This window comes from Dicentrarchus labrax, unplaced genomic scaffold (genome assembly GCF_905237075.1).
Source record: "Dicentrarchus labrax unplaced genomic scaffold, dlabrax2021, whole genome shotgun sequence".
Classification (NCBI taxonomy): Eukaryota; Metazoa; Chordata; class Actinopteri; family Moronidae; genus Dicentrarchus; species Dicentrarchus labrax.
Genome location: NW_026136990.1, coordinates 29,983 through 40,916, shown reverse-complemented (window position 1 = coordinate 40,916; position 10,934 = coordinate 29,983). Strand labels below are relative to the sequence as shown.

The 10,934-nt window shown below is 46.1% G+C and overlaps 2 long non-coding RNA genes across 4 annotated transcripts; both read left to right on the top strand.

Moving 5' to 3' along the window:
- Positions 1–1,758: 1,758 nt before the first annotated feature.
- Positions 1,759–9,352, top strand: LOC127361000 (uncharacterized). 2 transcript variants are annotated; one of them, XR_007884005.1, is made up of 4 exons: positions 1,759–2,058; positions 2,384–2,795; positions 2,892–3,324; positions 9,068–9,352. It is a non-coding gene; the product is annotated as an uncharacterized LOC127361000 (long non-coding RNA). The 2 variants fall into 2 exon arrangements; XR_007884004.1 differs by lacking the exon at positions 9,068–9,352 and adding an exon at positions 4,563–4,916 and having other exon boundaries at positions 2,892–4,208.
- LOC127360999 (uncharacterized) lies at positions 5,319–8,927 on the top strand. Of its 2 annotated transcripts, none has more exons than XR_007884003.1 (4): positions 5,319–6,397; positions 6,871–7,751; positions 8,127–8,538; positions 8,635–8,927. It is a non-coding gene; the product is annotated as an uncharacterized LOC127360999 (long non-coding RNA). The 2 variants fall into 2 exon arrangements; XR_007884002.1 differs by having other exon boundaries at positions 6,871–7,801.
- Positions 9,353–10,934: the final 1,582 nt, after the last annotated feature.

The window sequence follows — 10,934 nt, the reverse complement described above, 5'->3', positions numbered from 1 at the left end:
TCGGCGGTGGGGATGGTGCCTGAACTTGAAAGTTATCTTAGGGTGACTGTGTTATGATACATCTTCTTTAGTATTATTTATTATTATTCTTGAATGCTTCTCTTGTGCTCTTCATTATGTGTCCCACTTAGGGGGCATAAATGGAGTATTCTGAATAGTGCTGAAACACATCCTATGGTCTCCACATTGGACATTTGTATGTCAATCAGCATTACGCTTATATGGGAGTAGGATTGTTCTTATGACACCATGTCAGGTAGCTCCATCTAAGAGTAACTTATTTCTCATCCAGTATCGACAGTACCCTTAATTAGATATACATAGAGCCAAGTGGGCGGTGGGGATGGTGCCTCAGCTTGGGTGTTATCTTGGGGTGACTGTGTTATGATTAATCTTCTTTAGTAGTATTAATACTTGATTAAAAATTGATAATTTTCTTGAATTCTTGTCTTACTCTTGAATCTTCTGTTTTCTATTTTGTGGCATAAATGGTGAAACAAGTGATGAAAATTCTTCTGTGATATTTTTGTTTTTGTATTCTTCTTTTTTCTTATTCTTCTATATTCTTCTTTTATTTATTAATAAATAAATAAATAAATATTCTTGTTTCCATTAACAGTACCCTTAATTAGATATACGTGGAGCCCAGTGGACGATATGGGAAGGTGTCTCGACTGGGATGTTATCTTGGGGGTGACTGTAATATTATTCATCTTCTTTCTTTAGTAGTATTTATCTTCACAGTACTCTTAATTAGATATACGTTGAGCCAAGTGGACGGTTGGGATGGTGTCTCAACTTGGATGTTATCTTTAAGGGTGACTGTAATATTATTTTAATTTTCTTCTTTTTTCTTCCATTTTTCTTCTTTCTTCTTTTTACATTTTAGTAGATGTATCAAAGGCCAAGCGGGCAGTAAAGTAGATGCCTCAACTTGGATGTCATCTTTAAGGGTGATTGTGATATTATTTTTCAAATTTTCTTCTTTTATCTCACTATTGTTTTTCATTCTTCTTTATCCTCTTCTTTATCCTCTTCAGGGTTATGGGTACGGGGTTGGGAGGGGGTGAGGATCAAGACAAGAAAGAATGGGTGGAGGAGGAGAGGGGTTTTTTTAAAAAAATTTTTTTATTTGATTAATTTTTGTAATTTAACTTAAGTTTTTAGTTTTTTTAAAAAATATGAATATTATTTCATAATTCATTCATATAGAATTGTTCTGGGAGGAACTGCGGTTGTGTTAACAGTTGCAGTGCTTTACCCAGAATATGAGGGGAAAAAATGGATTGCATAAGAATAAGTTTCTCTTTATCCATTGTTAGAGTATCTGGTTGCAGTTACTTCCAGACATTTATCCCTAATTTCAAATGGTTTAAGTAATATAGATGTATTTTATTTTTATGGTTTGGATAGTTACCACCAAATCCAGTTAGTATAACTTATTTCTGTTCACACTACAGTTGCCGTGTGATTCAGATTTGTATTTTAATTTATTGTCACAAAAATATATCTGGTTACAGTTGCTTCCAGACAGTGATTTTTGATTCTAAATAGTTTATGAAATATAAACGATGTTTAAGGTTAGGATAGTTACCACCAAACCTGTGTCTAGAGTAAACTGTTCCTAGTCACGTTACAGTTGCCACGTGGTTAGGATTTGTAATATAATTTAATTTTAGTGCTAACTAGGAGAAGATGGTCATGGAGCAACTCGGTGGGGTGAATGGAAGGAGCTAGTCCGAGGCTCGGGCAAGGGTTAGGATAGAGAAAGTGGATGAGTCTCGGCACCGCGCAGCGGTGTCGAGGCTCCATGCACGGGCCATCCTGCTCCAGATCAGGAAAGCTCTTATTTGAGGTTGAGGCCTTTGGGGTGTAATGTTTCTAATTTTCTTATCCATGTCCTTTCAGCTCGGGTTCTCTGTGTGGCGTTCCAGCTGGGGTCCATCTGGATGATCGTGGCCCGGACAGACGACCATCCATGGGCCAGAAAATGGCTGACCAGAGGCGTGTGGGTTTCCCTCCGCCTCTGGATGTTGTAGCGGTGTTGGGTGAACCGCTGTAAGAGCGTGTTTCTGGTCTCGCCCACATACTGTAGGCCGCACATGAGACATGAAATAAGATACACGCAATTTTTGGAGTGTGGATTGCCACATGCCATGGTCTTATGGACTGTTTTATTGACATGGCTGTGGATCCAGGTGGCATGTTTGAAAAATTGGCCATAGCCTCTGGGTTTTGAGGTCGATAGGGGCTTAATTTTGGCTGTCACCAGATAGTCCTGGAGGTTTTTGTTTTTCCTATAGGCTGCTATGAACCTGTGGTTATTTAGGAGTCCTGGATCAATGATTTTTTGTTGGAAATTTTCTTTGATTTTTCTGCACAGAGCGATTGCTGGCTTGGAATAGGTGGTGACGAAGGGGAGTACATCCGACGTGTCTACTGGTTTTGTTTCCAGAAAGGTGCTGAGGGCCTTCCGCCGGAAGGAGCGTACATAGCCCCTGGTGGCGAGAGCTCTGAAAAGCGTTTTTGTGGCCGCCATGAAGTCGCTTTTGTGGGTGCAGATACGGTGGAAACGGAGTAATTGTGATTTCAATAGGCCCCTGTATGTGTGTTTGGGGTGGTGGCTGGTTTTATAAAGCAGGGCATGGGTGTCTGTTTCTTTGAAGAAAACTTTAATGTCTAATTTGTTTGTATGCTGGAAATTGATCCCCTTGTAGGTGGTGGTATCCAGGAAGTCGACCGACGTGGTGCTAGTGGAGGACTTCAATGTGATGGACGGGTTGTGATTATTCAAGGTGAGTACAAATTGGTCAAATTCTTCCAAAGAGTGGGGCCAGACCCCCCAGATGTCATCCAGATATCTATAATAATGTAATGGTTTTTTGTTGCAGGCTGCCAGGGCGGAGGTCTCCCATTCGGCCATGAAGATGTTGGCATATGCCGGTGCAAATTTTTTGCCCATGGCAGTGCCTTTAATTTGTAAATAAAATTTATTGTCAAATTCAAAATCATTTCTCCTCAAGTTGATTGCAAGGAGTTGTAATAGTTCCTTATCAGGTCTCTTTTTGTCTGGAAATTTTGTAAATATGTTTTTTATGGCCTGAATGCCTTCATCAATATCTATATTGGTGTATAAACTGTCGACATCCATCGTGAACAGGATGGAGTCGGGGGGGATATGGAGTTGTTTGACCGTATTCACAAAGTGGTAGGTGTCCTTGAGATAGCCAAAGTGTCTGTTAGAAAGTGGATTGATATAATAATCAATAAATTGGGCCGTGTAGTAGGTCTCACTGTCACAATCAGAGACAATCGGCCTCCCAGGTGGGATTTCAAAGGGGACACTCCACTTTGAGGGCTCTTTATGAATCTTGGGGAGCAGATAAAACAGTCTGGGCCGGGGGATCGGATTACCCAGCAGGTAAGTGTATTGTTTTTTGTTTATGAATTTTTTATCTAATAATGATTTGATAATTGGTTGCACCATTTTTTTAGTTTCAGGGTAGATAGGTTCCTTTAAGACAGAATAGTACTTTTTGTCTGTTAGCTGTCTGTTGCCTTCAAATAAATATTGTTCCCTGTCCATCACCACTACTGCACTGCCTTTATCTGCTGGTTTTATGATTATATTTTTGTTTTCTTTTAGTTCCTTGAGGGCTTCAATTTCCTCCCGGTTCAAGTTGTTCCTGATTGGGATTGGCTGGAAATTGTTTTCAAAATAATGAATATCCGCTTGGATGAGGTCAGTGATTTCTGGTGGCAAATTAGACAGGGGGGGGCTCCAATCAGATTTTTGGGTAAAGGGGGTGAAAATCACATCTTTTTTGTTTTGAAAATAAACATGGAGTTTGATTCTCCTGTGATATTGCTGCAGGTCCCATCTGCTCTGCTCAATAATGTTGCTCTGGCTCCCCCTAGTGGGGATGAAAGAGAGGCCCCTGTCCAGGAGTGTGAACTGGGCCTGGGTTAATTTGAATGTCTGTGATAATACCAGTACATTTTTTGACCCCTCCTGAGAGTGCAGGCTTATGGGGATGAGCATTTTAAATACCCCGTCCAGTGGTCAAACATGTGTTTGGCGGTGGCTTTTGTCCAGTGTATGTTATCTGCCCCAGTTTCAAAAGATTTGGAGGGCAGTCTGGGGATGAAGAGGCAGTTTTTTTGGATATGTGCGTTCAGGTGGACCAGGCAGGACTGCTCTTTGAGAGGTAAGTGACGGGAATAATTGATTAAAGGCACCCAAACGGCCGCTTGAGGGAATTTAGCCTCAGCTGCCTCCACTGTGGCTAATAGCTGCTGTGTCAGGATTGTTTTGGATAAAGCATTTCTGTTATTTATGCCAAAAGAGAGGACCAATTTCTCTAATTTGGTGGAGGTGGTGGCCTTATCCATTAGCGTTTTAGCATGTGCTAATGTCGCTCCTGGGTAGCTGTCAATTTGTAGGTTGGTGCTTTCAAATGGAGGCATTTTGGCCAGGTTAGAGTCTCCAATAAAGGCCCACTCTTTGCCAATGCTGAGGCCCCAATCCTGTATTTTATTCTGTGTGTTAATGTGTTTTGTAGGTCTCCTGGTGTTGGGCATAGGCACTGGGGTCGGCGCTGTCGGTCTAGGCCGCAGTGTGAGTCTGCTCTGGGTTGCTCTTCTAAGGCTCCTGACTTTAACCGGAGTGGACTGAGCGGTGGAGGCCTCAAACGGGCCTTTATGGGGCTCTCCCAGCTCCCCGTCACCTGAGAGGCAGGTGATGGAATCTGGGCTGTGGACCACACACGGGTTTAAAGGAGCAACTGTCGGCGCCAGAGCGGCTGTTAGCGCTGGAGAGACTGCTGGCACTGGAGCGGCCAACTGCCCCGGAGCAGCCGCTGGCGCTGGAGCGGCAAGCTGTACCGGAGCAGCCTCCGGCACCGGAGCGTCCAGCTGCAAGGGAGGAGTCGCCGGCAGCGGCGTCAGGCTGCGAGGGAGGAGTTGCCGGAGCGGCCAGCCGTACAGGAGCAGCAACCACCGCGGGGGCAGCCGTCGTCGCCGGAGGAGGATTTTCGGGTAAGTTATCATTTTTCTCTTCCTCTCCCTTTGCAGGTAGACGTGCCGCCGGCGCTAACCTCAGGACTCTCTGGGGCCTCGGCTGCTGCTGGAAGAAGCCGAGGAGGTCCAGGGAGGCCGCTGGAGGAGGAGGAGGAGGAGGAGGAGGGGGGGGGGGAGGTGGGGCTGGTGTCACTGGTGAGTGGGCCCGTGTTTCCAGTGACATCAATTCCCTGTTAATGTGGATTTGTGCCTGAACACTGTGTTGTGTTTGTGTTTTTTGTTTATCGAAGACAGGTGGAGGAGCTGTGGCAGGGGGTGGTGGCGGGCAGTCAGGCTCTCCCCCATCCGTGTCTGGGTCGAGCTGCACGACCATGAGGGCCTCCACCTGCTCCAGGGTCTCAGCCTGGAGTCTCCTACCCAGGTGTCTCTTTGCCCAGGTGGAGGCCACTTGAAAGGGGGCAGGCCAATCACGTTTGGGCAATGCAGATAATGTGTTAAACTCCTTATCAATGGAGTCAATGTAGTGATCCCTGAGAATAAGGATTGTTGTATATTCCCAGTTTTTGGCATTGCTCTCAATGAGGAGACGGGCCCCCTCACTGGGGCTGGCCGGTTTAATTGTGGTGGCCAAATTAGTTGTTAATTTGTGGATTGCTGGGGGGGGCTTGTCGGTCGAAACATTTTTTAGGTGGTGGGCCAATGTAATGATTTTTTTCATTATCCTGGCCTTAATGCCAAAATCAGGATCATCAGACTGTTGTCTGTTCCCATTTCTGTTTCTCTCCCTCTTTCCACCCCGTGTGTTGCTTGTATTCCTCCCTGTGTTGCCTGTGTTTCTCCCTGTTTCCCCTGTATTTCTCCCTGTGTTATCTGTGTTTCTCCCTTTGTTCCATGTGTTTCTCCCTGTGTATCCTGTATTTCTCCCTGTGTTCCATGTGTTTCTCCCTGTGTTTCCTGTATTTCTCCCTGTGTTCCCTGTGTTTCTCCCTGTGTTTCCTGTATTTCTCCCTGTGTTTCTCCCTGAATTCCATGTGTTTCTCCCTGTGTTCCATGTGTTTCTCCCTGTGTTCCATGTTGTGTTGTGTCTTGCAGGTTGGTTGTACGGGGCCCTGCGGCTTCCCGGATTGTCAAAAAATTGTGGCCTCTGGCCATGCTCCGTGGAACGGTAGCGTTGTGGGTAGTCGTCCCTCCGTCCATGTCCTCTGACAACAGAGGCATAGCTGGGACGCTGCCCTGTGGCCTGGTAACGTTGGCGAGAGTGGTACTGGGCTGAGCGGGGTCTGGGCCTTTCCCCCCGGGGCTGCCTGTAGCGGTCACGCCGGTAGGAAACCACCGTCCAGTCCTCTTCCCTGTTCTCACCACGCATTCTGGGCCGTTGGTGAGTAAAAGAAAGGTGGTAGAAAAATAAAAAATGAAAAATAAAAAAATGAGAATATTTAAATTGAGGATATGAACAAGCTTTAAACGACGTTTCGGTCTAAAGAATAGACCTTCTTCAGGTTAGCTTGTTCTGTAGGTGTAAGATTGTTGTAGAGTGAGTGTTCTCTGTCTCTATTCTTCGATGTAGTGTGCTCGAGCTGTGAGAAGCAAGTGGGACTGAGGAGTGGGCAGGCTGGGTATTTATATACAAGAGGGGGGGTGAGAGGGGGGCCAGGGGTGGCCAGCTGCAGGTCGTCACGTGTTCTGACCAACTGCCATATCCCCTGTTGTCCCCCTCCTAGTGAGAAGTCCTTTTGGAAAATTAATATTCTCAATATTCCCCTAATAGTGTCCCTAGAAATGGGTTATAACCATGTAATACATGAATAAAGAAAGACCCTTGAAATTTGTTTTTCCTGTTTTCCTTTTCAGTTGAGTGTGTGGGCCCCTTGCAAACCCAGAGGGTGTCTATGGAGGATTTGCAGGTGATTTTTAGGTAGTTTTTTCTCTTTTTTAAGGTAAGTATTATATTTTTTCCAGGTAGGTATAAGGTGAGTATTAGGTAGTTGTTTTTTCCTTTTCAGGTAAGTATTGTGTTTTTTCAGGTAGAAATTATTATGTTATTAACCATCATTTCCCTTTTTGTGTTATCCCTCAGTTTCCAATTTACATGTCCATTTATTTTTGTCATGTCTCCTTTTTTCCTTTTCTCTCTTTAACTCCAATTGATGTGGCAGGGGTTAGGTGTGGCTTAGTTTAGCCTGGTAGGAGTTTAGGAGTATTTGGGGTTAAGTATGGGTGTCCTGGGGGGTGGTTAGGGTTAGGGATTCAGTTCAGGTAGTGGTTAGGGTTAGAGGTTAAGGTCAGGGTCAGGGGTCAATAAGAGGTAGGAGCCTCAGCTGCCTCCTCATGTGCTCCGTTGCTTCCTTGCTCGTTAAAGATTATGGACAAATAGAACAGTAAGAACTTGTAAAATAAAATAGTACATCTCCAATTAATGGTTCAAAGGTCAACTCATGGTGGGTGGCAGACCTTCTCAAAGAGCAGGAGGCGCTGGCCGGTTAGGATAGAGAAAGTGGATGAGTCTCGGCACCGCGCAGCGGTGTCGAGGCTCCATGCACGGGCCATCCTGCTCCAGATCAGGAAAGCTCTTATTTGAGGTTGAGGCCTTTGGGGTGTAATGTTTCTAATTTTCTTATCCATGTCCTTTCAGCTCGGGTTCTCTGTGTGGCGTTCCAGCTGGGGTCCATCTGGATGATCGTGGCCCGGACAGACGACCATCCATGGGCCAGAAAATGGCTGACCAGAGGCGTGTGGGTTTCCCTCCGCCTCTGGATGTTGTAGCGGTGTTGGGTGAACCGCTGTAAGAGCGTGTTTCTGGTCTCGCCCACATACTGTAGGCCGCACATAAGACATGAAATAAGATACACGCAATTTTTGGAGTGTGGATTGCCACATGCCATGGTCTTATGGACTGTTTTATTGACATGGCTGTGGATCCAGGTGGCATGTTTGAAAAATTGGCCATGGCCTCTGGATTTTGAGGTCGATAGGGGCTTAATTTTGGCTGTCACCAGATAGTCCTGGAGGTTTTTGTTTTTCCTATAGGCTGCTATGAACCTGTGGTTATTTAGGAGTCCCGGATCAATGATTTTTTGTTGGAAATTTTCTTTGATTTTTCTGCACAGAGCGATTGCTGGCTTGGAATAGGTGGTGACGAAGGGGAGTACATCCGACGTGTCTACTGGTTTTGTTTCCAGAAAGGTGCTGAGGGCCTTCCGACGGAAGGAGCGTACATAGCCCCTGGTGGCGAGAGCTCTGAAAAGCGTTTTAGTGGCCGCCATGAAGTCGCTTTTGTGGGTGCAGATACGGTGGAAACGGAGTAATTGTGATTTCAATAGGCCCCTGTATGTGTGTTTGGGGTGGTGGCTGGTTTTATAAAGCAGGGCATGGGTGTCTGTTTCTTTGAAGAAAACTTTAATGTCTAATTTGTTTGTATGCTGGAAATTGATCCCCTTGTAGGTGGTGGTATCCAGGAAGTCGACCGACGTGGTGCTAGTGGTGGACTTCAGTGTGATGGACGGGTTGTGATTATTCAAGGTGAGTACAAATTGGTCAAATTCTTCCAAAGAGTGGGGCCAGACCCCCCAGATGTCATCCAGATATCTATAATAATGTAATGGTTTTTTGTTGCAGGCTGCCAGGGCGGAGGTCTCCCATTCGGCCATGAAGATGTTGGCATATGCCGGTGCAAATTTTTTGCCCATGGCAGTGCCTTTAATTTGTAAATAAAATTTGTTGTCAAATTCAAAATCATTTCTCCTCAAGTTGATTGCAAGGAGTTGTAATAGTTCCTTATCAGGTCTCTTTTTGTCTGGAAATTTTGTAAATATGTTTTTTATGGCCTGAATGCCTTCATCAATATCTATATTGGTGTATAAACTGTCGACATCCATCGTGAACAGGATGGAGTCGGGGGGGATATGGAGTTGTTTGACCGTATTAACAAAGTGGTAAGTGTCCTTGAGATAGCCGAAGTGTCTGTTAGAAAGTGGGTTGATATAATAATCAATAAATTGGGCCGTGTAGTAGGTCTCACTATCACAATCAGAGACAATCGGCCTCCCAGGTGGGATTTCAAAGGGGACACTCCACTTTGAGGGCTCTTTATGTATCTTGGGCAGCAGGTAAAACAGTCTGGGCCGGGGGATCGGATTACCCAGCAGGTAAGTGTATTGTTTTTTGTTTATGAATTTTTTATCTAATAATGATTTGATAATTGGTTGCACCATTTTTTTAGTTTCAGGGTAGATAGGTTCCTTTAAGACAGAATAGTACTTTTTGTCTGTTAGCTGTCTGTTGCCCTCAAATAAATATTGTTCCCTGTCCATCACCACTACTGCACTGCCTTTATCTGCTGGTTTTATAATGATATTTTTGTTTTCTTTTAGTTCCTTGAGGGCTTCAATTTCCTCCTGGTTCAAATTGTTCCTGATTGGGATTGGCTGGAAATTGTTTTCAAAATAATGAATATCCGCTTGGATGAGGTCAGTGATTTCTGGTGGCAAATTAGACAGGGGGGGCTCCAATCAGATTTTTGGGTAAAGGGGGTGAAAATCACATCTTTTTTATTTTGAAAATAAACATGGAGTTTGATTCTCCTGTGATATTGCTGCAGGTCCCATCTGCTTTGCTCAATGATGTTGCTCTGGCTCCCCCTAGTGGGGATGAAAGAGAGGCCCCTGTCCAGGAGTGTGAACTGGGCCTGGGTTAATTTGAATGTCTGTGATAACAACAGTACATTTTTTGACCCCTCCTGAGAGTGCAGGCTTATGGGGATGAGCATTTTAAATACCCCGTCCAGTGGTCAAACATGTGTTTGGCGGTGGCTTTTGTCCAGTGTATGTTATCTGCTCCAGTTTCAAAAGATTTGGAGGGCAGTCTGGGGATGAAGAGGCAGTTTTTTTGGATATGTGCGTTCAGGTGGACCAGGCAGGCCTGCTCTTTGAGAGGTAAGTGACGGGAATAATTGATTAAAGGCACCCAAACGGCCGCTTGAGGGAATTTAGCCTCAGCTGCCTCCACTGTGGCTAATAGCTGCTGTGCCAGGATTGTTTTGGATGCAGCGTTTCTGTTGTTTATGCCAAAAGAGAGGACCAATTTCTCTAATTTGGTGGAGGTGGTGGCCTTATCCATTAGCGTTTTAGCATGTGCTAATGTCGCCCCTGGGTAGCTGTCAATTTGTAGGTTGGTGCTTTCAAATGGAGGCATTTTGGCCAAGTTAGAGTCTCCAATAAAGGCCCACTCTTTGCCAATGCTGAGGCCCCAATCCTGTATTTTATTCTGTGTGTTAATGTGTTTTGTAGGTCTCCTGGTGTTGGGCATAGGCACTGGGGTCGGCGCTGTCGGTCTAGGCCGCAGTGTGAGTCTGCTCTGGGTTGCTCTTCTAAGGCTCCTGACTTTAACCGGAGTGGACTGAGCGGTGGAGGCCTCAAACGGGCCTTTATGGGGCTCTCCCAGCTCCCCGTCACCTGAGAGGCAGGTGATGGAGTCTGGGCTGTGGACCACACACGGGTTTAAAGGAGCCACTGTCGGTGCCAGAGCGGCTGTTAGCGCTGGAGAGGCTGCTGGCACTGGAGCGGCCAACTGCCCTGGAGCAGCCGCTGGCGCTGGAGCGGCAAGCTGTACCGGAGCGGCCTCCGGCATCGGAGCGGCCTCCGACACCGGAGCAGCCTCCGGCAGCTGCAAGGGAGGAGTTGCCGGAGCGGCCAGCTGCACAGGAGCAGCAACCACCGCGGGGGCAGCCGTCGTCGCCGGAGGAGGATTTTCAGGTAAGTTAACATTTTTTTCCCTCTCCCTTTGCAGGTAAGTGTGCCGCAGGCGCTAACCTCCGGACTCTCTGGGGCCTCGGCTGCTGCTGAAAGAAGCCGAGGAGGTCCAGGGAGGCCGCTGGAGGAGGAGGAGGAGGAGGAGGAGGGGGGGGAGGGGGGCTGGTG